At 45.0% G+C, this 26,582-nt stretch overlaps 2 long non-coding RNA genes across 2 annotated transcripts in view; both read left to right on the top strand.

Moving 5' to 3' along the window:
* Window positions 1-1,485, top strand: part of LOC133046750 (uncharacterized) — a 31,475-nt gene extending 29,990 nt beyond the window's left edge. The window contains exon 3 of the long non-coding RNA XR_009690555.1: window positions 956-1,485. This is a non-coding gene — a long non-coding RNA (uncharacterized LOC133046750). The remainder of the gene's footprint in view (window positions 1-955) is intronic.
* A 494-nt stretch (window positions 1,486-1,979) lies between these two features.
* LOC133046468 (uncharacterized) lies at window positions 1,980-16,194 on the top strand. The gene is made up of 3 exons (XR_009690512.1): window positions 1,980-2,603; window positions 15,672-15,844; window positions 15,955-16,194. It is a non-coding gene; the product is annotated as an uncharacterized LOC133046468 (long non-coding RNA).
* The last annotated feature ends 10,388 nt before the right edge of the window (window positions 16,195-26,582 follow it).

Here is a 26,582-nt window from a genome sequence, read left to right as displayed (position 1 = left end):
AGAAACTTTTAAGGGACTACTGAGATTTTTCTCCCATTCTTAAAAGAATTTGTGTAAGACAATAGCACCATGTAAGGTGTGCATTCGTTCACCAGACACTGGCTGCATTTATCACGTACCAGGCGCTATGACCACCAGGCAGAAAAGCTTGAGAAAGGTGGGTTTCCCTTCTTGGGTGCTGGCCATGCTTCATGGTTGGTCACCTTTTTGTTTTCAATTTCATAACCATGTGTTGGAAATTTTCTGAGAGTTAAAGAAAAAGCCTACCCAGGCCACGAGTAGAGTTTCCTTTTTATTTCCTCCCTCCCTACATCCCTTCCTCTCTCCTTCCTTCTCTTCCTTCCTTCCAAATACAAGATGTATTCCTATTTGGGGTTCCTTCTGTGATGAAATAATTTAGGAAAGGGGCTGCCCATACAAGTGCAGGGTCCCTTGAGCCAAGGCACCAAAAGGAGAGCATTGTGGCACAGTTCAGCATTTTCCATCCTGCCTCTGAGTTGTTTCACTGACAGGATGCTCTCTAATAAGAAGTAATTAATGAGGTCTAGGGATAAGGGAGGAGAAGGCAATGGCACCCCACTCCAGTACTCTTGCCTGGAAAATCCCTTGGATGGAGGAGCCTGGTAGGCTGCGGTCCATGGGGTCGCTAAGTGTCGGACAGGACTGAACGACTTCACTTTCACTTTTCACTTTCACACATTGGAGAAGAAAATGGCAACCCACTCCAGTGTTCTTGCCTGGAGAATCCCAGGGACAGGGGAGCCTGGTGGGCTGCTGTCTATGGGATCACACAGAGTCGGACACGACTGAGGTGACTTAGCAGCAGTAGTAGCAGCAGGGATAAGGGAAGTGAGTTCTAGTGAAAGAAGGGGAGGAAGGAGAGAAGGTAAATTAACTACACTTGCCACTGTTGTCATATAATTTTAAAATTCTTCCCTTCTTCCTTCTTTTTCAGATCTGATATTTGACTTCAAAGATGCCTGTTAACACCTTCACTCTGCTTTGAGCTTGAACTGCAGGCTTGGTGACCAGCAGGTGAAGAGCAGGATGACTGGAAAGAGGTGGTCAGCAAGGCCTGAAGAGCATGAAGCAATAGGAGGGGGCAGGCATTGAAAGCTGTGAGAATAGACTGTAGATACTAGCTGGGACCGTGGGGCTTGGGATCCCCAGGGCTGGGGTGATGAGGGGAGCCCTGGACTTGCGTTTGGAAGAACCTGATGAGAGTCTTTCCTCTTTCACTTACCTGATAGCTGGTGGGGCAAGTCACAATGGATTGGAGTCTGTTTCTTGGCCTGTACAATGGAGAGAGCTGTGTAATTTACAGTATTGTCTGTAGATTAAACCCTTCCAGTTAAGCAGAAGGTGCCTGCAGGAAACAGACACACTCAGGCTTGTGGGTGGGTTTGGCGTCACAACACTGACAGTTGACATCCAGGCCACTGGACTTGGGAAATTCATTCTGAAGTGTGGTTGATCCCTTTAGGAAAGCAGTAGGTTGGGGTCTTCCTTTTAGCTGTTCTCTATGCTTTTACTGTTGAGCTTATATTCACCGATGTGATTTAGAATAAATATGGAGATACCTACATGCTTTATCTCTAGGAGCCAGTGAGCCAACTTTGGACTTTTCTCTGGAATTTTTTCAACTCTTTTTTCTCTTTCTAAAACTTCTCTTGAGAAAATGGAGACAACTGGAAGAAGGGTCAAAGGAGGACAGAGAAAAATCATTAATCCAACAAGTATTTAACTTGGCTTCCTCTATCTGTCAAGGATGTAATGGTGGAGAAGACACAGCCTTCTAGGAAGGCAGGGTGGTTGATAAATAAGGAAACCAGTAAGTGAGAATGAAATTAAAAGCCACTTGCTCCTTGGAAGAAAAGCTATGACAAACCTAGACAGAGGATTAAAAAGCAGAGGCATCACTTTGCCAACGAAGGTTTGTATAGTCAAAGTCATAGCTTTTCCAGTAGTCATGTACGGATGTGAGAGCTGGACAATAAAAAAGGCTGAGCACCGAAGAATTGACACTTTCAAAGTGTGGTGCTGGAGAAGACTCTTGAGAGTCCCTTGGACTGCAAGAAGATCAAACCAGTCAACCCTGAAGGAAATCAACCCTGAATATTCACTGGAAGGGCTGATGCTGAAGCTGAAGCTCCAATCCTTTGGTCACCTGATGCGAAGAACTGATTTATTAGAAAAGATTCTAATGCTGGGAAAGATGGAGGGCAGGAGGAGAAGGGGGCTACAGAGCATGAGATGGTTGGATGGCATCACCGACTCAATGGACATGAGTTTGAGCAAACCCTGGGAGTTGGTGATGGACAGGGAGGCCTGGCGTGCTGCAGTCCATGGGGCCACAAAGAGTTGGACACGACTGAGCAACTGAACAACAACAGCAAGTAAGCAGAGGTTGCCGATGGAGACACAGGATGCAGGATGTGGCAGCTGGGGAGTTTCCTCTCCTCTGCCATCTTCAATGCTGCACTTTATTTCCAAGGAGACATGAGTCTGTGTAATGACAATAGTGACCTCCATTTCTGTTGTCCGTCTTGTGTGCCCAGTGGAACATGCCTTTACTCCTCTACCACTCACCATAATCCCAAAAGGTAGGTACCTCGTTAGCCCCATCAGAAAATGGAATTGTTCGCTCTCTTACTCAAGGTCCTGCAGCTAGGAGGAATGGAGCCAGAATCCACATCCGAGCTTGTCCCCACACCTGGGTTCATGCAGAGCTGACCTGCACAAATGTGGGTTTTGTGCCCTGGGTGCCTGTGGGTCCTCTGGGAAGCTGCGATTCTGGCCAAGGCAGCAGCTGAAGACGCTGACTGTCATGCCCAGAGAGACTCGGCTGCGGATGGCATCAAGCCCCCTCCCCGGTCCCACACTCATGCTCCCTGTGGGCGTCTGTTTCATACAATTGGTGTGGATCATGCTGGGCTAAGCTTGGCAAGGCACGTTCCTGCTTCTGCACAGTGACCACTCCTGGGGGCGGGGGTGTCCACTCGGCTGCAGTGCAGCGCTGGGGGGCTCCTCTGAGGCACAGACAGATGGAGGAAGAGGTCTGAGTTTTTATTTTTGGCATAGATCTCCATACTTATGTATCAGCTCTTGCTGTGAGTGTTCACTACGTGTGCATCAATCAGCTGGTGGCCTCAGATAACCCCGTTCGTGACGGTCACGAGGCCGCACTGTGTTTTCTCTGTGAATCACTGAGGTCCCAAACCATCCAACATCTGCAGAGCTTGAGCTGACAAGGCACTGCTCCCTCCTCCCTCGTCTTTTCTGGAACAAACTCCAATTTGCCATCAACTCTGTTCATCAACTTTTGGAGACACCCATAGGAATGCTTGCTCCTAGAGAGCAAGTTTCATGCTTTGCGGTATCTTTCTCTCACACTCTTCAGTGGTGTTGATAACAGGGATTGAGTCCAAGCCTATGTAGCAAGCACTTGTCGGGGCTCCGTTGGGTGCCAGGCCCTGAGGATGGAGCGCAGAGTGGCAGGTGCATGTCTGGGCTCCTCTGAGCAGCGGGTGTCCAGGCCCGACCTCTATGGTGGGCTGCCCCTCCCCCAACTCTAGTCATATCGTGGACAAATCCCATAACCTCATTGGCTTCCAGCTTTGCCTTCTGAAAAATTAGAGGGTGGGCCAAAGTGTTCAAGCATGCTAAGCTGCTTCTGTCGTGCCCAACTCTGTGTGACCCCATGGACTGTAGCCTGCCAGGGTCCTTTGTCCATGGGATTCTCCAGGCAAGAATATTGGAATGGGCTGGCATGCCTTCCTTCAAGGGATCTTCCAGATCCAGGGATTGAACACATGTCTCTTATGTCTCCTGAGTTGATAAGTGGGTGGGTTCTTTACGACTAGCACTACCTGGGAAGCCTGGGCCATCCCATCTATAAGGTGAACCATCTATAAAGGCCCAGGATTCTCAATTTTTAAATCTCGTGTTGAATTATTTGTAAAATAGATAAAATCCCCTCCCCCCACTGCCCTTTAGTCCAGTAGGTCTATACTGCTTTTGAATGTGTAAAATGATTAAGCAACTGTTTAGGACATGATAAGGCAGATTGAAATTTTGCCAAAAACATGAACCCAGGCCTCCCACATTGCAGATGGATTCTTTACCAGCTGAGTCACCGGGGAAGCCCGAGAATACTGGAGTTGGTAACCTATCTCTGCTCCAAGGGATCTTCCCAAGCCAGGGATCAAGCCTAGGTCTCTACATTGCAGGCAGATTCTTTACCATCTGGGCCACCAGGGAAGCCGAAGAGTACTGGAGTGGGCAGCCTATCCCTGCTCCAGGGGATCTTCCAGACCCAGGAACTAAACCAGGGTCTCCTGCATTGCAGACGGATTCTTCACCAGCTGATCTACCAGGGAGGCCCCTGCATGTGACAAAACTTGGGAGAAAATAAACTTGGGAGTAAAACTTGAGCTCATCAATTTTCTTTAATAAATACTTCAACTATTGATTCCATATGATACAAATGCTGTATCAGCCAGTTTCTTTGAATTTACAGTTAATGTCATTAATAGACATGGGTATATTTAGCAGATGATTGTATTTAGGAGTTGATTGTTTCATGATTATATCGAACTAAGGTGTCACATTGCTCTCATTATCTTATAAAAGAAAGCTTCCTTAGCAGAAACAGACTCATAGACTTAGAGAATGAACTTACGGTGCCCAGAGGGAAGGGTGTGGAGGGAAGGACAGACTGGGAGTTTGGGATTGATGTGTACACACTCTGTATTTAAGATGGATAATCAACAAGGACTTACTGAGTAGCACAGGGAACTCTGCTCAATATTGTGTAATAACCATTCTGCTTCCCAGTGGCGCTAGTAGTAAAGAAGCTCCCTGCCAAAGCAGGAGACAGAAGAGATGTGAGTTTGATCCCTGGGTCCAGAACATTCCCTGGAGGAGGGTACGGCAACCCAGTCTAGCATTCTTGCCTAGAGCATCTCATGGACAGAGGAGCCTGGCTACAGTCCATGGGGTCACAAGGAGTTGGACACAACTGAAGCGACTTAGCACACACACGTGTCCTTCACACACCTGGAACAGGGCTGGACAGGTCCTTATTTTTCTCAGTGAATAGATGGCCATCAGTGCAATTATGCCGAAACAGCATCCCAACTCATGCTGGGAATGACTCCCAGATTCCCTTGGTCATTGAAGCTGCTGGAGCCCCATATCTGCCAGATCATGCTTTCAGCAGACCCAATATTTATGCTAATGGGATGGGAAATATAATTTCTGTGGGGGCCATGAAATTTCAAACATTAAAAAGATTGGGTTGTGCAGTGATGGCCAGATGATCAAATGTATCCCTGGCCTTTACTCAAATAGGCCATCAGTACATAGAGAAACTCAGAGGGAACTTAGAGAGGTGATAAATATATTTTAAAGAACTGTGTCTCTTGTAAGGTGCAAACTCATACATGGTTGAATTTAAGAGGTGGATATGAATGGCAAAACTGGAACATTGCAGAATATGCAGATGAGCCCTAGAAATGTCTGATGGCTACATTTTCTATTAACATACAATGATTTCTAAGATAACTTTGTAAAGATACTGCTGTCTAAGCATAGTGTCAATATTGCCCTGGAATTTACAAGGAATGTCTCATTTATGATAATGTTATTCAAATATTTATAAAGGAAAACACAGTGTCCACACAAAAGACATGTTCGATGGTGAGTGATGCCGGAATTAGCAGTTTTCATATTATATTTGTGGTAAGTCTCAAACTTATACGTGTCGAGTGGGTTTTGACTGTGTGAGTTGTGGGCCTGAGACTGAGATCAGTGGCCGCTTGACGGAGGCGGGAATGTACAGAATGGGGCAACTTTCCCAGAGCAGTGCCTGAAAGACCCCGGGCTAAGTGGACCTGGGGGCTGTATGCCAGGACAGAGAAAGGCGTCTCTGGTCCCAAGGCACTGCCACTAAGGTCTGGGCCAGGCCAGTGGCCATGAGAACATGCTGGAAGTCCAGTTCAGATTCACCCAGCATGTGCACTTGGCACTAGGTTAAGTCAAAGTCATTGTAACAACATGGGGAAGTGTATGTTAGCCCAGTCCCAATTTTCTTAGGAGTGGAGTCAGGGTTGAGCAGATTCTAGGAATGAAGGTTGGTGGTCTCACTGCAGAATAAACTGAATCTGAATAACCTGCTCAGTCAAACCATTCCTATATGCACAAACACTTGATCATGGGCACCCATCAAACCTGAAACCTGAGACGGGATGAAGAAGAACTAACAATTGTGCCTCCATCTTTGTCAATGGATGATGTCTTTCCAAATGTCCCTTTCTCATACTCCAGTGTGGATTCACTCAAACTCCAGTATTCCAAGTGGGAAAGTCGCTCAGTCGTGTCTGACTCTTTGCAACCTCACTGACGGTACAGTCCATGGAATTCTCCAGGCCGGAATACTGGAGTGGGTAGCCATTCCCTTCTCCAGGGGATCTTCCCCAAAACAGGGATTGAACCCAGGTCTCCCGCATTGCAGGCAGATTCTTTACCAGCTGAGCCACAAGGGAAGCCATTTAAAGTGTAGGCATCAAAAATTTGGGGGATTGTCGTTACCATCTTTCTAAATTCCATATATATGTGTTAGTATGCTGTAATGTTCTTTATCTTTCTGGCTTACTTCACTCTGTATAATGGGCTCCAGTTTCATCCATCTCAGAAACAGGTCACCAGCCCAGGTGGGATGCATGAGACAAGTGCTCGAGCCTGCTGCACTGGGAAGACCCAGAGGAATCGGGTGGAGAGGGAGGTGGGAGGGGGGATCGGGATGGGGAATACGTGTAACTCTATGGCTGATTCATGTCAATGTATGACAAAACCCACTGAAAAAAAAAATTGGGGGGATAAATTCCCAGAACTGGGTTAACACCTAATAATTGACACAGTACCAATTCCTCACACTCCTTTCACCAAGTACAGTGGGGATCCCAGGGGAGGTGGAGGGATGGATGATGCCTTTTGAAGCTCCTCTCAGAAGCCACCTCTTAAGGCCAAGTATAGGAATCTATTAAGCTTCCTCATAGCAGAAATGGAAAGTATTTGTGAAACCCAGTGTGGATCACAACAAACTGTGGAAAATTCTTCAAGAGATGGGAACTCCAGACCACCTTACCTGCCTCCTGAGAAACCTGTATGCAGGTCAAGAAGTAACATTTAGAACCAGACATGGAACAGACTGACTCAAAATTGGGAAAGGAGTACGTCAAGACAGTATACTGCTATCCTGTTTATTTAACTTCTATGTATAGTACATCATGAGAAATGTTGGGCTGGATGAACCACAAGTTGGAATCAAGATTGGCAGGAGAAATATCAACAACCTCAGATGTGCAGGATACCACTATAATGGCAGAAAGTGAAGAGGAACAAAAGAGCCTCTTGATGAGGGTGAAAGAGGGCAGTGAAAAAGCTGGCTCAAAACTCAATATTCAAAAAACAAAGATCATGGCATTTGCTCCCATCACTTCATGGCAAATAAAGGGGAAAAAGTGGAAACAGTGATGGATATTTTCTCGGGCTCCAAAATCACAGCACATGTTTACTGCAGCCATGAAATTAAAAGATGCTTGCTCTTTGGAAGAAAAGCTGTGACAAACCTAGACAGCATATTTTTTTTTTCTTTTTTTATTATTATTATTATTATTTTTTTCCAGTGGGTTTTGTCATACATTGATATGAATCAGCCATGGATTTACATGTATTCCCAATCCCGATCCCCCCTCCCACCACCCTCTCCACCCGATTCCTCTGGGTCTTCCCAGTGCAGCAGGCCGGAGCACTTGTCTCGTGCATCCCACCTGGGCTGGTGATCTGTTTCACCATAGATAGTATACATGCTGTTCTTTTGAAATATCCCACCCTCACATTCTCCCACAAAGTTCAAAAGTCTGTTCTGTATTTCTGTGTCTCTTTTTCTGTTCTGCATATAGGGTTATCGTTATCACCTTTCTAAATTCCATATACATGTGTCAGTATGCTGTAATGTTCTTTATCTTTCTGGCTTACTTCACTCTGTATAATGGGCTCCAGCTTCATCCATCTCATTAGGACTGGTTCAAATGAATTCTTTTTAATGGCTGAGTAATATTCCATGGTGTATATGTACCACAGCTTCCTTATCCATTCATCTGCTGATGGGCATCTAGGTTGCTTCCATGTCCTGGCTATTATAAACAGTGCTGCGATGAACATTGGGGTGCACGTGTCTCTTTCAGATCTGGTTTCCTCAGTGTGTATGCCCAGAAGTGGGATTGCTGGGTCATATGGCAGTTCTATTTCCAGTTTTTTAAGGAATCTCCACACTGTTTTCCATAGCGGCTGTACTAGTTTGCATTCCCACCAACAGTGTAAGAGGGTTCCCTTTTCTCCACACCCTCTCCAGCATTTATTGCTTGTAGACTTTTGGATAGCAGCCATCCTGACTGGCGTGTAATGGTACCTCATTGTGGTTTTGATTTGCATTTCTCTAATAATGAGTGATGTTGAGCATCTTTTCATGTGTTTGTTAGCCATCTGTATGTCTTCTTTGGAGAAATGTCTGTTTAGTTCTTTGGCCCATTTTTTGATTGGGTCATTTATTTTTCTGGAATTGAGCTGCAGGAGTTGCTTGTATATTTTTGAGATTAATCCTTTGTCTGTTTCTTCATTTGCTATTATTTTCTCCCAATCTGAGGGCTGTCTTTTCACCTTACTTATAGTTTCCTTTGTAGTGCAAAAGCTTTTAAGTTTCATTAGGTCCCATTTGTTTAGTTTTGCTTATTTCCAATATTCTGGGAGGTGGGTCATAGAGGATCTTGCTTTGATTTATGTCGGAGAGTGTTTTGCCTATGTTCTCCTCTAGGAGTTTTATAGTTTCTGGTCTTACATTTAGATCTTTAATCCATTTTGAGTTTATTTTTGTGTATGGTGTTAGAAAATGTTCTAGTTTCATTCTTTTACAAGTGGTTGACCAGTTTTCCCAGCACCACTTGTTAAAGAGGTTGTCTTTTTTCCATTGTATATCCTTGCCTCCTTTGTCAAAGATAAGGTGTCCATAGGTTCGTGGATTTAGACAGCATATTAAAAAGCAGAAAAAAGAGCAGAGACATCACTTTGCTGACACAGGTCCATATAGTTAAAGCTATAGTTTTTCCAGTAGTCATGTACAGATGTGAGAGTTGGACCATGAAAAAGGTTGAGCACCAAAGAATTGATGCTTGCAAATTGTGGTGCTGGAAAAAACTCTTGAGAATCTCTTGGGAGATCAAACCAGTCAATCCTAAAGGAAATCAACCCTGAATATTCATTGGAAGGACTGATGCTGAAGCTGAAGCTTCAATACTTTGGCCTTCTGATATGAAGAGCTGACTCACTGGGAAGGGCATTGAAGCTGGGAAAGATTGAAGGCAAGAAGAGAAGGGGGTGACAGAGGATGAGATAGTTGAATGGCATCACTGATTCAATGCACATGAGCTTGAGCAAACTCCAGGAGAAAGTAGGGGACAGAGGAGTCTGTCGTGCTGCAGTCTATGGGGTCACAAAGAGCCGGCCATGACTTAGCGACTGAACAGTAACAATCCTTCCAGAGACTGTACGTAGTCCTGCCCTTTCTCCCAGAGGGGGACAGTTGCTGACTGCAGATGCTCTGAGCTGATGGTCTGCAGTCTCCGTGTCTAAGTTTTCTCCACCACATCCCTGAGCACTGTGTTGTGCTGGCCACTGCCCCGTGTTACAGTGTCCTCTCAGCTCACAGCTTGCTTAGATTCTGAGCTGCCTTTGCATTCACTGTGGCCATTGTGCTTGGTTGACTGGGCAGGAACCTCTCCTCCCGGCCTCCACACACTCCCCCACCCACCCACCTGGCCCCAGCAAGCTGGACTGAATGGCACCTCCTGTGTCTCTTCTCCATCGGGAGAGTGGTCAGCCCTGGTCCCAGGTATTCTTGTTTTTAGGGATTTGACTGCAGTCCAGGCCAGGTTCTGGCCATAGGTCCAAGCAACATTTAGCATTGAACATTAGATGTTTTGTTATCTTGATGACCCACATTACCTCCATGACTCTTGCTATAGTTCAAAAGGAGGATGACCCTTGCTAAAAGATCACTATTCTTTGTTTCTAAGGCCATGTTGCCAGCGACCCATTACCTGAATCCAGCCCAGACATTTGAATGGCAGAATTCTGAGAACAGAGCAAGAAAGCCATCTGCACCCTGCTGCCTTATGGTCTCAGGATGTCCTGCTGCTCAGCGTCACCCCCCACTGGACACAGCCAGATGCATTACAGAGACAAGTCTTCACAATATTAGCGTTAGCCCTTTTGCTTTCTTGGGGCCTTTCAGTAACCTGACAGATGATTTGGCTTTCTAGTTTTACCTTTGATTATTTTCCTCCACCAGAAAAGAAATGGTTCTCTCATAGGGTCATTCTGGAAGCTAATGAAATAGTACACATGGAAAAATGAATGTGAAAACTATTTTGCAAAATGTGAATTTTAATTTATTTCATATTTAAGTCAATAGAGCCACTACTCAATTCTCTGCATGAGCAGTGACCGAGAAGGGCCATTATATGTACTGTCTGAACTGAAAAAGCCCATAAATGAGAACTTCTGAAATTTGGTTCCTATGTTCCACCTGACAGATGTCTCTCATGGAATTATCGCCCATGGTGGCTGAGAAGACAGCTCTAGCCCATAAGCTTTCTTTCTCTTCTCATCGGAAGCAGGGGCCATGGCTACTGGATTCTGGCCCTTGGTCTAGAAGTAGAGGTTGTTTCCCATGGGCAGTTGGCATGTTGGCTTTCAGTTGTGGCTCTTGCAGCCTCCCCTTCAGGAGGTTAAAGAGGCTGGTTAGGCGGGTTTTCAGCAGATAAGGTGCTGGACAGAGCATGACCCTGTGAGCTTGCCTGCCTTGAGCCGCAGGAGCCAAAAGGACTCTGGCTTTCCACCCCACTGTCTGCAGTCATCCTTTCCAGGGGAGCAGCCTCTCCCTTCCAAGTGAATAAAGAGACAGCTCTTCAAGAAGGTGCTGTTGACTTGCCTTATTGAACTGAGCTATGATTTCCCAAATTGATTCATTAAATTGGTTTAACTGTTTTTTTTTTTTTTTTTTTAATATTTGTTTATCTGGCTGCACAGGGTCTTAGTTGTGGGACTCGGGATCATTGCATCGTGGTCGGTGCATCATGAAAGAGCTTTCCTTGTGGCATGTGGATCCTCCAGTCATGGCGTGCAGTACCCAGAACGCAGGGGCTTCAGTAGTTGTCGCTTAGTTGCTCTGTGGCATGTGTGATCTTAGTTGCCCAACCAGGAATCGAACCCTCATCCCCTGCATTGCAAGGAGCATTCTTAGCCACTGGACTGCCGGAGAAGGCCCTATTCACCAGTTTTATGATGGATCTATCATGAGGAAACATGAGTCTGCTGCCTACCTACAAAATTGCTCTCCCAGTGTGCCTGGTTGCTGCTATCTCAAGGAAGTCTGATTTGGCTGCAAGTTTCGAGTGGGCAAAGTTAATTCATTTCATGGAAGATTTTGGACAAGAAAGAGCTTTCTGAACAGCAGTCCCTGAGGTTTTGGAGAAGGCTTATTTTCAGATTATAGCTTGCTTCACTGAATTCAATGCAATGTGTACAAATGATGTCCATGGATAACTAGACGGTGCCACAAGAAATCTGCAATACTGTTCTTGTCTCTAGGGAGATCACAGGTTGTAGAGACAGAACATCTGAAGATCAATATGTAAGAATGGCAGGCAATGTCGTGAGGCAGTAAGCTGGTTCATCTTGATATATTTGCCATTTTCCTTCTCTCTCACTCATCCTCGGAACTGTATTTCTCCTCTACATGCCCATAATGAAAAGCAACTAAGATTCACAGAACCCATGGGTCTAGGTGAAGATGTCCCTCCGGGAGGAAGAAACACAGGGACTTTCTGACGCAGAGCCCTGGCGAGCAAACGGCAGGGGGCCCGGAAGGCGAGCTGTCTTCATGGATGACCCCTTCTCCACCTGCACACACGCACTCTCCTTCTCCCTCACCTCTGCTATTCCTACCTCAAGGAGTTTATACTCAAGTCGTATCTTGTCCTTGTTTTGATTAAAAAAAAAATACCCTTTCCAAAAAATGCATCTTGTTTGAAGTTAAGAATTTTAAATTCCGGAAATAAGCTGCTTTGCACTTTTCAAAGAGAGAGAGCAAATTATTAATAGACTACAAAATGTCTTTCCTGAGCAGATGCTTTTTGGTTAGTACAGTAGGTCGTATAACCAGGGTTATGCTCTTTTTAACACTAAACTGCATTTTCCCAGTTATCATCTGGGTGGTTGTGTCTTCAGGGGTGGCAAGTGAACCCCTCAACTCAGATTCCCAGAGGCCGGCTCTCTACTGCCAGGAATATGTGCTTCTTGGGTGCTTCTTCTTTTTGATTTTTAGGAAAACCATTCAAATGTGTTATTTCTTTGTTCCAGAATACATGTATGCACCACATGACTGAATTTCCAGGGAGTCCCGTGGAATCTTATAATTTTTAAATGGACGTTTGAGCTTAGAGAAAAATCAGAATGAAAACTCCAAGTACTTGGAAACACTAGGAGAAAAGTAATTTTAAAATCTCCCTAGCCTTTAACAAGCAGCTTAAGCATTATATGAAACAAGCTGCCTGTTATCAGCCCTTTAGCACATAGGAGATTAGAATAACGTTGATAACCCCGGAAGTTCTTTGTAACAAAACTGCAGTGTTTAGAGACAAAGATAACAGTCTACCATGAGAAGCAATTTTTGGACACCTACTGTGATTGAAATGAAAGTCGACAAAACTCTCTCCAATATTTGGACTTGAGTACTGAAGTCTCAGCAAAATTGGGCTCTAGAGTTAGTAAAGGAGGGCAGCTTACAGCTGGAGGTCACCGTCCCTGGAGAGACACTTAATATGAAAATTTGCCATTGAGAGAAAGAAAGTGCTGTTTTAGGTGATCTAACAGTATGTCCACCTCCACTGAGCCCACGCATCTGGAGTCTGGGGGGACAGGGCAGGGGCTGACACATGAATGGGCTTCATCAATTCTCCTTCTATCAGGAGTTTGTGCCAAGGACTGGCCCGGCCATGTGCTCTCTGCCGCTGTCTATCCCCACGTGGTAATCATTATAAATGGCAGATTGTGCCCTGATCACTGGGGTGTGAGAAACAACAGCAATGTCCTGAATCGTTCACTCCATCACACTGCATCTTAGAAATCCATTAGGGAAAGTCAGAATTCAATCTCAATTAGTTTGGATTTTTAAAAGCATATTCCTACTTATGGACCCGTGTGAAAAGTATGCCATGTTATATATATCAGAACTGCTGCTCATAGAAAATGATAAGTGGATCTTTTGAGGTTAAAAAAGAAAAGAAAACAAAAGCAATCCTTTTCGTGCTTCTCTGGCGGTTCAGCTATGAAGAATCTGCCTGCCAAATGCAGGGTTGATCCCTGCTTCGGGAAAACCTCATGCTGCAGGGTAACTAAGCCCGTGCACCCCAACTACTGAAGCCTGGGCACCTAGAGCCCGTGTTCCACAACAAGAGAAGTCACTGCAGTGAGAAACCTAAGCACTGCAACTATAGAGTCGCCCCTGCTCGCTCAAACTAGAGAAAAGCCTGTGAGTTAGCAATGAAGACCCGGTGCAGCCAAAAATAAATGTGCTAAGGCGCTTCAGTCGTGTCCAACTCTTTGCGACCCCATGGACCATAGCCTGCCAGGATCCTCTGTCCATGGGATTCTCCAAGCAAGAACACTGGAGTGGGTTGCCATACCCTTCTCCAGGGGATCTTTCTGACCCTGGGATCAAACCCATGTCTCTTGCTTCTACTGCATTGGCAGGTGGGTTCTTTAAACTAGCATCACCTGGGAACCCCAAAATAAATGAATAAAAATAATTTAAAAATACCTTTCCATTTAGGACTTTAAGACGTAATGTAGTTATTCTTCAAAAAGTTTATTGTATAGAAAGAGTAAATTTAGAGATCTGATGTTTTATAGCATCCTGTTTGAATTAACAGTATGTTAAAAGGCATTAACGTGTATATATATATAATTTAATTATTATTATATATAAATATTATATATTTTCCCATATATACTTATTATGCATATCATTTTAAAAGATCTAGCTACCTATTTAGCTTTGCTTTTGAACCCAGGGGCTTCCTTGATAGCTCAGTTGGTAAAGAATCCGCCTGCAATGCAGGAGACCCTGGTTCAATTCCTAGGTCGGGAAGGGACCTGGAGAAGGGAAAGGCTACCCACTCCAGTATCCTGGCCTGGAGAATTCCTTGGACTGTATAGTCCATGGGGTTGAAAAGAGTTGGATACGACTGAGTGACTTTCACTTGAACTTGAACCCAGGACAAATCATTCCCAGTTTACACTGAAAACGGAGGCTGTCATGTTCAGAGTACAGTCAGGTCATGAGGAGGTGGGGGTTGAGAGCTGTGAGGCCCCGTCAATAAACTGGTCTGTGTCTGATGATCTTGTTCTCCAGCTCACAGACCCTTTCTCCAGTTTGCAGTTGTCCTCCTGGGCATTCCCTGCAGAGCCAAGCTTGCGATCACTGCTGTGACCAGCACTGTGTGTGTTCTCAGTCCCCTGTGGTCGTGTATCTTTCCGAGGAGCTCCATCTCGGCCCAGGATTGCTGGAGGCCCTGGCTTGTCTGGCCCGGTGCCAGCTGCCGAGTTTCCGACACTCTGTTCCCAATACGCCCTTCCCTGCTGCTGCCCTGGGAACCAGCTGTGTCATTTGTCCGCTAATCCCTGATGGCTGCCCACTGGGGTAGAGACTGGAGACCGGAGGAGGAAGTCAAGACTGGCTGCTTCCTGCTGGGTTCCTTCCTGTGACCTTTAAGCCACCAAATACTGGCTGTGACATCTATTTCCTGTAGAGACAGTGGGATCCTGCTTGTGCTCTTCTTTCAACACTTGATCACATGCCTTACTGCACCCTAAACAGAGATACAGCGCCAGCCAGTGGGTGACCCTCCTCAAGATGTCCCGATCCCAGGCCCATGGGGCCCCTTCTCTGAGCCCAGAGACACCCTCCTCCGAGACTGAGTTTCAGCTCCGCAGGGCTCTTTCTCCAAGCTTGCAAGCTCTAACAAGTCCAGTTTTCCCTGCAGCCTTCGTGTGTGGGCTACTTCCTTCAGTTTGTACCTGCAAGAAATACATTAGTGCTCGTCCCTTTTACCTTTTCAGCTATCTAGTTAACCACTCTTAATATCTTGTTACCATTCAGTGGCTCAGTCGTGTCTGACTCTTCGCAACCCCGTGGACTGCAGCACATCAGGCTTCCCTGTCCTTCACTGTCTCCCGGAGTTTGCTCAAATTCGTGTCTATTGAGTCAGTGATGCCATCCAACCATCTCATCCTCTGTCATCCCCTTCTCCTCCCACCCTCAATCTCTCCCAGCATCAGGGTCTTTTCCAAGGAGTCAGCTCTTTGCATAAGGTGGCCAAAGTATTGGAGATATCTAGCTAATGTTTTTTTTTTTATATTAAACTCTGCTATGTTAACTGGTATGCTATCTGAATCCTAACTGATTTGGATGATATCATTAATGGCTCTAAGTAAAATTCCTTCATCATTGGTTTCATACAAATTTAATCTAGTAAAAAATGTTTTTACAGTGCCAAAATCATATTCTCAATCTGCTGCGGAAAGGATCCAAATATTGGCTTCATCCACCGAAGCTAATGGTGAAGAGTAGACACATCAACCAAAACTCAAGATGAAGAATGACGGAAAATCTTACCTGTTGAGAAAGGGGAAGACATGGGTGCACTGACTGAAGAATCCCAGGGTGAGTCCTGTCTTTAAGCATGGCTGGATCAAGGGGATTAATCACAATACCTTCATCTTGTTTCCCCCATTCCCTGCCTTCACTTTTCTCTCTGTTGGCTTCCTTCTCAGGCAGTCTCTACTTTGTGATGCCAACCTCAGGACTGGCAGCTTCAGGCTCATCCTTATTCCTTCAGCAACTTCAGTAGAAAGAAGCAGTCCCTGCTTTCAACATCGCCATCAAAAGTCCGGGAGGACACATATACATGGTTGATACTATGTAGACAATAGATAACTGGTGTAAACCTCTGTATAGCACAGAGAACTCTGCTTAGCTCTCTGTGGTGAATTAAATGGGAAGGAAATCTAAAGAAGAGGGGATGTATGTATATGTATAGATGATTTATTTTGCAGTATAGTAGAAACTAACATGGTATTATAAAGAAACTCTACACCACTAAAATTTAATTTTAAAAAACTATTTATTTCTTGTGTCTGGTTAAGGACTTCTCAGGTAGCTCAGTTGGTAAAGAATTGTGTCTAGTTAAAACACATGAAAAATAACGTTGGTGCAACATCTTATGTTTTAAATTTTAAAAGCTCAGTTGTTTGTGATTTTTCAGTCGCTCAGCCGTGTCCGACTCTTTGCAACCCCATGGACTGCAGCGCGCCAGGCTTCCCTGTCCATCACTGTCTCCCAGAGTTTACTCAAATTCATGTCCATTGAGTTGGTGATTCTATCCAACCGTCTCATCCTCTGCAGGCTTCTTCCCCTTGTGCCTTCAATCTTTCCCAGCATCAGGGTCTTTTCCAATGAGCTGTCTCTTCACATCAGGTGACCAAAACATTGGAGCTTTAGCTTCAGCATCAGTCTTTCCAATGAATATTCAGGGTTGATTTCCTATGTAGCACACACACACACAAAAGCCCTCGATGGTTTCGGTGGCTCTGGACTCTGTGTCCATCCCCTCATCAACCCCTTGTAGTGGGGCCGGACCGTGTTCTGGTTGTTGAGGGTCAAATGACCACAACAGAGGCAGGTGGGAGATGTCAGTTTCACCCGATCCAAACAGACTAGGGTGTTGCTGTGGTTCCTTCCCATCCTCCCCCGCCAAATCTGGGCATTGTGACCTGAAGGTGGGGAAATGAATGCCAGCTACAAAAACAACAGATGCCTCTTGCAGCAGAGGCTCGGGAGGAAGGAGAGAAGTGAGCAGGGCCCTTGTGAGGCCCTCCTCAGACCTCCCCTCAAGAGACGCTGGCGGTGGAAACATGATGGCCGGGCAGCCTCCAGCAGCCGTGTCTGTGGGCACAGGTCCTGCCTGCCGCACTCTGCTGGGGCTGCTCGAGGCCGGTGATGGAGCACGGGGGAAGCCCTGGACCCAGGCTCAGTGCAGGGTTTCTCCATCAGGTCATGTCCGTCCAGGTGCTTCATCCCCGGGGCGAGGCTTTCTCAGCCCTGAGACTTCCGCCCAGCGCTGCCATCTCTCTCCTCCCACCGGCCTGCCTCATGAGACGAAGACTCTCCATGCTCACCCCTGCTCCCTCCCCTTCATCTTTCATAGGCACTTCTTCTAGAAACTTCTGTCTGTGGAGTTATTTCCTGGTGTCTGCTGCTCAGAGGGTTGAACTGGCATGGTCGTGCACACACCTTTCATTGCTCTGTCCTCCAAGTGGACAGGTGTGTTGGTTTGAGGAAGGTATCGAATTTCTCTGCCAGGGATGATGTCTGTTGTGCAGAGAAGACAAAGGCTGAAGGCTAATCATTTTTCTTCTGGCCAAATGGCACAACCTTGAGGAAAGAGGCTGATCCTGAACAATGCTCCCGTTTGGCCAGCTCAGATTTTCAGCTTCTCATCCAAAAGGCAGGCCACATAAGCTCACACACTCACAGAGCTGATGGACTGTAGCCAGAGAAAGTGTTTATTGAATGGGTTTGGCCACTCTGAACAGAGCAGGATCGGTCAGGTTTACTCACTGAGATGCAGGGAGATGCTGACCCTCCGTGAGCCCTTGTAATCCCCCAAATCTTTTAAACTTTGTTATTTAGTGAAAAGTATAAACTGTTGGTAGGCTTCCCAGGTCATGCTAGTAGTAAAGGACCTGCCTGCCAACGCAGAAGACATAAGAGACGTGGGTTTGATCCCTGGGTCAGGAAGATCCCCTGGAGGAGGGCATGGCAGCCCACTCCAGTACTCTTGCCTGGGAAATCCCATGGACAGAGGAGCCTGGCGGGCTGCAGTCCACGGGGTCACAAAGAATCGGACACGACTGAGTGACTAACACACTACTACTGGCACACTCTGCATTTCCATGAACATTTGTAACAAACCATGTATTTGCTACTGGTGACATTTTTCTTCCTAAAAATAAACTAATCAAGATTTTAAGCCTCAAGCTGGAATCTGATCATCGAAACTGACCTAAATAGTAAACGAATCGCATAGAACATTTCTCCAAGGAAGGCACACAGATGGCCAACAGGCCTGTGAAAAGACGCTTATAACAAGTAATCCTCAGGAGAAAGGCAAATCAAACATCCGATGAGATATCATCACACACTGGCCAGGATGGCTGTTATCAGAAAATCAGAATATAATGATTGTTGGTGAGAGCTGGAGAAACCAGAATCTTTGTGCACTGTGGGTAGACATGTAAAATGGTGCAGTCACTATGAACAACAATATGGAGGTTCCTCAAGAGACAAAAATAGAGCTACCATCCCATCCTGCAACCTCACTTCAGGGTATTTATACAAAGAATTGAAATCAGGGTCTCAAAGAAATATCTGCATTCCATGTTCATTGCAGCCTTATTCACAAGAGCTAAGCTATGGAAACAACCCCAGTGGCCCTCTGTGGATAAGCAGATAATGATAAAGTGGAATATACATGTCATGGAGTATTTGTTGTTCTTCAGTCCATCAGTTGTGTCTGACTCTTTGTGACCCCATGGACAGCAGCCCGCCAGGCCTCCCTGTCCTTCACCATCTCCTGGAGTTTGCTCAAACTCATGTCCATTGAGTCGGTGATGCCATCCAACCATCTCATCCTCTGTCGCCACCTTCTCCTGCCCTCAATCTTTCCTGGCATCAGGGTCTTTTCAAATGAGTTGGCTCTTCACATCAGGTGGCCAAAGGATTGGAGCTTCAGCTTCAGCATCAGTCCTTCCAATGAATATTCAGGACTGATCTCCTTTAGGATGGACTGGTTTGATCTCCTTGCAGTCCAAGGGACTCTCAAGAGTCTTCTCCAACACCACAGTTCAAAAGCATCAATTCTTCAGTGCTCAGCCTTCTTTATGGTCTAACTCTTAACATCCGTCCGTGACTACTGGGAAAACAATAGCTTTGACTCTACAAACCTTTGTTGGCAATATTATTCAGCCATAAAAACAATGAAATCCTGTCATATGCAACAACATGAATGAAACTTGTGGACGTTTTGTTACATAAAATAAGCCGGTAACAGAAAGACAAATGCTACATGATTCAACTTATCTGAGGAATCTAAAATAGTCAAATGTGTACAAGCAGAGAACAGAACTAGGGCTGCCAGGGCCTGGTGACGAGGGAAATGTGTTCAGTGGATATAAAGCTTCCCTGTTGGCTCAGATGGTGAAGAATCTGCCTGCAGTGCAGGAGACGTGGGTTCAGTCCCTGGGTTGGGAAGATGTCCTAGAGGAGGGCATGGCAACCCACTGCAATATTCTTGCCTGGAGAATCCCATGGACAGAGGAACCTGGTGGACAGTGGTACACGGGGTCGCGTACGGGGTCGTGTTGGACACGACTGAGTGATCAAGCACACACACGTAAGAGAAGTTCTAGAACTCTGCGGTGCCACACTGTTCCTGTGGTTAATAGCACTGTTTGTGCATGTAAACATTTGTTCTTACCATAACAATAATAATAAAAAAGAAACAAAGCAAACCCTTGAGGGCTGCGCTGTGAGTCATGGTCCCCACTTCCTCTTAACCGATAAAACTTTAGCTTTTCTGTTTGGGGTAATTTTTGTCTCGGTCTATTTGATGAGGCTCAGTCCATTAGGAAGGTCATTGGGAGGGGTTAAAGACACAAATTCCCACCCGTTCTAATGGAAGAACTCTGTCCCTAGGCTGAAAGCCTTTCCTAATTAATAAGAAGAATATTTCTCCTCTGTGACCATAAGGCTGTGTCTACTTGAAACACGCAAGGCAATTACAAGTGAAAAACAAAACATCAGTAGTTTGATAAGAATTCAGAAAGCAAAATCTTCCTTCTGCCCAAGCCAGCAGAAGTATTTCTATTTGTTTTTGTCCTTCCCAAGACCAATTACTCCTGAGGATCATAGAAAGCTGTAATCCATTTTCATTGGTGGAGTAGATGGTGGTCAAAATTACTTTGTAACAAGTCAAAGAAATCTGTGGTATTCTTTGTTATTTGTCTTCACAAAATGGGTAAAATCATAAAAGAATGGCCCAAATGCTGTGTGTGTACATTTGTATGTGTGTGTATGTTTGTCTGCTAAGTTCTGGCTCAAGTAAGCATAAAAGGTGAAATCATTGCTAATGTGTACCTTTTAACTTAAAACGGCTTAAATTTCATTATGATTTAAAATTCTTTCTTCATATATTAAAAGTAAAGTCTTAGAAATTATATTTCTAATGGAAACAAAGACCCCTCTCATTGCTAAATTATAGTTGTCTTAAAAAATTCAACTTCTCAATGTATGAATGATAACTTGACACAACATTTAATCCTGGATTCCTTTATCTTTGTTCTTTTTTCATCAGGATAACTTCCAGCTTTCTGGCTAATGAGAGTTTTGTAACGGCAATATGCTGAGTACAAATAATCTGGAATTAACTTTTTGTCCAAAAATACTTGATTAATTTGGTATTCTTGAGGTTCTTCTATCTCTGTCTGTAGAGAACCTGATCATTTTCAAGTGTTTATTTTTAGTATTATCCTCATAAATGCACTGAGACAGGGGTTTGTAATTTTGTGTTTGAAAAGTTATGGTCAGTGCAACAATGGAGCATCCTTAGTACTGAGTAAGGCTATTGACTGGTCTGGAAAGCACACATCAGTCTTGGCTCTTAAGTTGTATTGACCTTTTTTTGTTGTTTGGTGTGACTTTCCTTCTATGTACAGTTTAGTTAGTTCGTTTGGAAGCATAGAATGATTTTTTTTCTTTTATTGAAATGGAGAAACACAGTTTAGTTTGATTGAGTTGGCTTCCACACTGGTGTTTTTAGTTCACAAGGGTGTGCTAAATAAAACAAGCAAACCATCTGCACTTTATTTGTAATCATCAGTCAAGACCCCTTTTGCATTTCTGCAGGTCTTTACTGTCAATGTCACAAGAGCGTACTTTTATTACTTGAACTTTATAAGCTGTGACACAATTTCTTGATGACTCAAAACTGAGCCCATAGGTTGAAGGATGGTTGAATGAAAGAGTGGACACCTTAATTAGAGACTAAGTGAGATGTATTTGAGTTAGGAATGTCAATTGTCAGCTTCCTTCAATTTTTATCCAAGTGGTACATATGCATGTTGAAAAGGTTTACTATTAGAAAAAAGTGCTAAGCAAAACAGTGTCCTATATTTTGCTGTTCCCTGTTTTAGAGTCTTCTCCCCTAGAGAGGACTACTGTTTTCCTTTAGGCCGTTTCTTCTGACATTTGGTCTTTATTTCTGTTGCTTTAGCTCAGTGGTAAAGAATCTGCCTGCAATGCAGGAGACATGGGTTCAATCACTGGGTTGGGAAGACCCCCTGGAGAAGAAAATGGCAACCTCTTCCAGGGTTCTTGCCTAGAGGAGGCTGGCAGGCTACAGTCCATGGGGTCATAAAAGAGTCTGATACAACTTGTCTACTAAACAACAAACCTATTGCTTGAACTTCTAGTTACAAGAATTTCTTTTAACTTCATACTACCAAAGATGAAGATTTAACACTCTCTTACCCACCCCCAACATATACCCACTTTCCCAATCCTCTGGACATAGGTATATTTTTAACCAATATTTTTTGGTTAAAGAAGTATTCAGAGACTGCATTATCATGTCTGCTTGAGTGCTGTCTATGACTGAGCTACAGAATATGCTAGGATTGGATCTTCTGCTGGACAACTTTTTGCTTCTGGTGTTAATCATGCCATATTTTTACTTTGTTTAGCTCTCTGTATATCAGAAGCTGTGCATGTGTGCATGCTAAGCTACTGGTCATGTCCGGCTCCTTGTGACCCCATGGACTATAGCCCACAGAGCACCTCTGTTCATGGAATTCCTCAGAATACCGGAGTGGGTTGCCATTTTCTTCTCCAGGGGATTTTCCTGACCCAGGGATTGAACTGTGTCTCTTACATCTCCTGCATTCACAGGCATGTTCCTTACCAGTAGCACCACCTGGGAAGCCCCATATCAAGGTTAACCCATATCAAACTCTCCATCACACTGGGGGCCTATCCATCGTATTTCATTTCTTTTCCCCAGAATTTTCCATCTTCCTCCACCATTCTGGAGATTTCTAGACCCTGCAGAGCTGGTTTTCTGAGGATCCACTTTAAGGAAACCCTGGGACTCTCATCGTCTCTCTTTCCTCTGTTGGATCCACTATCTCTCAGGCTTCATGTTTTGCTCTTCCTTAGTAAACTCATTTGGTAAAGTGTATTCCTAGTGTCTTCCTCGCTGAGGAGCCAGGAAGTAAATACTTAAAGCCCTTGCATACCTGACAGTTTATTCTCTGGGTATGGAATCCTGGTTCAGTCATGACTTTCCCTTTTGCATTTGAAGGTTCTTTTCAATTATCTAGCTTTCAGTCACCTTATTGAAACGCCTAATGCCACTAGGATCCTTCATCCTCTTCTTTCAGTTTTTGAGACCTCCAGTGTTTTGGACTTTCACAGTTAAGTGTATTGGTGTGAACCACTTTTTAAAATCCCTGGATTGGACATTTTGTGGGTCCTTTTAATCTGGGAAGTCATGCTTTTCAATTCTATGGAACTATGTTATATAGTTCACATGATAATTCAGTCCTTTCTTCTATCGCCTTTCAGAAATTCTTTTATTTAGATTCTAAACTTATCAAATTGACCTTATTTTCTGATATTGTCCTCCTGTTTTCCATTTATCATTTTTTCCTACTTTTTTGAGCCTCAGAGATTTTTTTTGACCCTTTTCCAAGCTATTCCGATCTCCTCTGATTCCCTCTTAACTCCTGCACCCAGCACCCTTGGTACGTGTGATCATCTTCAAAAAGCTCTATGTTAGTTCTCTGATTCTTGGTGATTAATCTTTTGAAAAAATACCATTCTGTTTTTTACATTGATGCAATTCATGAAAATGAGATCATTTTCTGGCACTACCTGCAAGCCCCGTTGGCTGTCAGGGCCGAGTCACCCAGGCGTCTGTGCTTCAGGAAGCTGCTGTGAAAGCCAGGGTGCAGATGTGTGTGCAAGCTCCTTTCCGGGTGACGCTGGTGACGTGGGTCAAGCTAGAGGGAGGTGGCAAGAGAGGTGTCTGCTAGCTTGCCTGTCTCTGGGGAGACGTGGCCAGCCTCCACCAGAAACCGGACCCCCAGGCAGCAGCTTCTGAGTAAGGCAGATGGACCCCTTTCAGGGAGGGACTGGGAGCTGGACGTGTCTGCCTGAGCCCCCACTGGGTCACTGAAGGCTCTCCTCCCAGCCTAGCAACCGCTGCTTCCTGGTTTGCTAAAGTCTCATGGACCATGAGGATGCAAGCCTCACTGGCTTTCAGAGCTAGGTGTTTGGGGCCCATCCCTCGGGTGGGAGTCGTAAAGTTGGGGTGCTAAATGCGAGGTGCAAACCTTCTGCTCTTCAAAGAGAAGCTAGGAATTAGGAGTTCCTGCCTCCTTTTACAGCACTGTGCCAGAGGCAGGGGTTTATGGCAAGAGCGTGTCTCAGCCTTCCCTACCTGTTAGAGGTCAGTGTTTCCTCATTCACCTGATGGGTGAGTCACTTGGGTAGTTTCTGGATTTCTCGCAGAGGGAAGTCCTCTGTGTGTAGCTATACATGGGCTTCCCAAGTGGTGCTAGTGGTCAAGAACCTGCCTGCCTATGCAGGGGACATAAAAGATGCAGGTTCGATCCCTAGGTTGGGAAGATCACCTGGAGGAAGGCATGGCAACCCACTCCAGTATTCTTGCCTGGAGAAGCCCACAGACCTGGTGGGCTACAGGCCATAGGGCTGCAACGAGTTGAACATGACTGAAGCGAATTTGCAAGCACATGGCTGTACATTTGGTGTGTCCACAGGAACAGGAGATCCTTGGAAACTTTTCTTTAAAAAGATGGTAAAGAGGGGAAAGCCATTCCATTTGTTTTATGATTTTACACATTAAGCCTTGTGGTGCTATTTGACTGTTAATCTATGCACAACTTGTTACTCTGATGAAAACAAAAATTAAATTCATTTATTTTAACTTAAAAAAAGATGCTAAACCTTTTCTTCTGGCCACAAGTTGGAAGTTCTTCAAGTGAAATGTGTACAGGGTCCTAGAAAGAATGGTTTTGTCATTGTGCTTGTCATTTATTTACACGTTTTATCAAACAGTGAGCACGGGCTCTGAAGTTTTGCTCAGTGATGTGATTTATGGAGGTAATTTGTTCTTGGTTTATGCTTAATGCTTTTGCCAACAAACTATTGTTCTCGATAGTCTCATTTCCTTGCTGACAGCTGGAACTGGATGGGGTGACTAGCCCACCTGGGGCTCAGGTGGGCCTTCCCAACCGGGCCAAGAACGAGCTTCACTGTCACCCTGGGAGTGAGTCTGCCCCCTGCCACCCGACAGGCAAAGCCATCACCGTGCGGGTGACGCTTAACAGTCAGGAGCTTCCTCGTCAAATATCCGCTGAGATTTCCACACAGGCAAGCGAAATGAACTAAAGCAGCTACAAGTGGTGGGGCTATTTCTTTGACTTGCTGGGGTTCTTGGACCTTTTTTTTTTTTTCCAATAATTAGCATGGCTGCATCAGGCCTTAGCTGCGTCATGTGGAGTCTTTACTCGCGGCGCGGGGGCTGTCTCTAGTTACAGTGTGTGTGCTTAGTAGTTGCAGGACTTGGGCTTAGTTGACCTGCAGCTTGTGGGATCTTAGTTCTGCCACTAGGGGTTGATCCCCACACCCCCTACATTGCAGGGTGGATTCTTAACCACTGGACCACCAGGGAAGACCCATGGGTTCTCGGACCCTTTAACAAAACTTTTAATTATGTGTCTGTTAGCCATCAATGTAGCCTTAGCTGCCCAATAGGTGCTGTGAGATGAACCGGCCAACTCTGACCCTGTCACACACAGCTTTTTTTCTGAGTTCTGCAGTTATTTCCCCATTAATAAGGCTTCTTAGGAGTTTTGAGGAATATTTCAGTGAGATGACAAGCCCCGTGACTCTTTCCAGTTATGCCATCTGTGAAAAGGCCCTGATGCTGGGAAGACTGAAGGAGGGAAGAGAAGGGGACGACAGAGGATGAGATGGCTGGATGGCATCACCGACTCAATGGCCATGAGTTTGAGCAAGCTCTGGGAGCTGGTGATGGACAGGGAGGCCTGGCGTGCTGTGGTCCGTGGGGTCACAAAGAGTCGGACACGACAGCAACTGGACAGCAACAATCCTAAATGATGGTCTTAAACTCATTTCTTGTGGTCTCATTCCTTGTCAGATCATCACATGGCTGAGAGAAGGATGGATATCAATTGAGGGGTTTTTATTTCCAGTTCATTGGCCCAGATGTGCCATTTCCCCTTAAAGAGAGCTGTTAGCTGTGTTTACTGGTCCCCAGCAGCTGGGGTGTCTGGTTTTGGGTGGGCACTTTGGACCTTGTGTGGATGGGATTGCTATTCCCCAAGTTGGTGTTTGTGCATTGCTTCTAAAGATGCCAACACATTGATGCCAAACTCTGGGTTTACCCTCTGCCTTAGCTAATCAATCACTAGAAGTGACCAGACAGGCGGAGCTAGGCTTCAGTTGGCGTCTGTGTGTGTGTGCAAACAGCGCCAAACTCTCCCTCAAGACCTTTCCCACTGTTGACAGTAGACTGCTCTTCTTGTCTCATCAAAGATTTAGGATTTGTTTCTAATCTCATCCAGGGCACTAGAGCACAACTAATATCAGCTGAGACAATGTATTTAACTGCACCTTCTGGAAAATTACTGGCAGGGTAAAAGACCATAGCTTGTATAGCATCTAGAAAGAGAACTAAATAGTAAGAAAAATGACCATATGCTAAAAATGTCTGTCAGACAAAAGATCAAAGGAGCGCCATCACTAAAACAAAGCACGAATTCTACTTGATTGACTCGTAGTTATTAGAATGAGTAGATAAAATTAACACTAGATTATTTATCTATCTACCTCAGTTCAGTTCAGCTTAGTTCAGTCGCTCAGCTGTGTCTGACTCTTTGCAACCCCATGGGCTGCAGCACACCAGGCCTCCCTGTCCATCACCAACTCCCGGAGTCCACCCAAACCCACGTCCATTGAGTCGGTGATGCCATCCAACCATCTTATCCTCTGTCGTCCCCTTCTCCTGCCCTCAAGCTCCAGTATTCTTTCCTGGAGAATTGCACAGAAGGCTCTGGCGGGCTACCGTTCATGGGGTTGCAGCCACAAAGAGTCAGACACAACTGAGTGACTAACACACTTTCACTTCCATTGGAATTTTAATTTAATTTTTTTTATTTACATTTTAATGCCATTTAATTTGGAAAACATTTAATAGTAAGGCTCCATATCTAAATCTATATTTCTTTTTTTTTTGTAT

This window comes from Dama dama, chromosome 25 (genome assembly GCF_033118175.1).
Source record: "Dama dama isolate Ldn47 chromosome 25, ASM3311817v1, whole genome shotgun sequence".
In the NCBI taxonomy this organism is placed as follows: Eukaryota; Metazoa; Chordata; class Mammalia; order Artiodactyla; family Cervidae; genus Dama; species Dama dama.
The sequence above is the reverse complement of the archived record's forward strand: the minus strand, read 5'-3'. Positions and strand labels throughout refer to the sequence as shown.